This window comes from Nomia melanderi, unplaced genomic scaffold (assembly GCF_051020985.1).
Source record: "Nomia melanderi isolate GNS246 unplaced genomic scaffold, iyNomMela1 scaffold0014, whole genome shotgun sequence".
Lineage (NCBI taxonomy): Eukaryota > Metazoa > Arthropoda > Insecta > Hymenoptera > Halictidae > Nomia > Nomia melanderi.
Window position 1 is genome coordinate 2,329,246 of NW_027475130.1, and position 955 is coordinate 2,330,200.

The window sequence follows — 955 nt, forward strand, 5'->3', positions numbered from 1 at the left end:
GCGCAATAAACCAAAGTGCATTGTCTGCAGGAGGCCCTGGCGCATGAATCTGTGCAGCAGGAACGACCTCGGACCACCAGGGGCCGAGAAAACCACCGTCTCGTGTAGTCAGACACTCAGGGTCAGGGAAAAATCCAATATATATCTGGTGATATCTCGGGTGCTATTAGAGATAGCGCAATAAATCAAAGTGCATTGTCTGCAGGAGGCCCTAGCGCATGAATCTGTGCAGCGGGAACGACCTCGGACCACTAGGGGCCGAGAAAATCACCGTCTCGTAGGGCCGGACTGTCAGGGTCAGGGAAAAATCCAATATATATCTGGTGATATCTCGGGTGCTATTAGAGATAGCGCAATAAATCAAAGTGCGTTGTCTGCAGGAGGCCCTAGCGCATGAATCTGTGCAGCGGGAACGACCTCGGACCACCAGGGGCCGCGAAAACCACCGTCGCATGGAGTCGGACACTCAAGGTCAGGGAAAAATCCAATACATATCTGGTGATATCTCGGGAGCTGTTAGAGATAGCGCAATAAACCAAAGTGAAATATCTGCAGGAGGCCCCGGCGTATGAATCTGTCCAGCGGGAACCACCTCGGACCGCCAGGGGCCGAGAAAACCACCGTCTCATGGGGCCGGACACTCAGGGTCGGGGAAAAATCCAATATATATCTGGTGATATCTCGGGTGCTATTAGAGATAGCGCAATAAACCAAAGTGCATTGTCTGTACGAGGCCCTGGCGCATGAATCTGTGCAGCGGGAACGACCTCGGTTCACCAGGGGCCGAGAAAACCACAGTCTCTTGGGGCCGGACAATCAGGGTCAGGGAAAAATGAAATATATATCTGGAGATATCTCGGGTGCTATTAGAGATAGCGCAATAAATCAAAGTGAATTATCTGCAGGGGGCCCTGGCGCATGAATCTGTGCAGCGGGAACGACCTCGGAACAACTG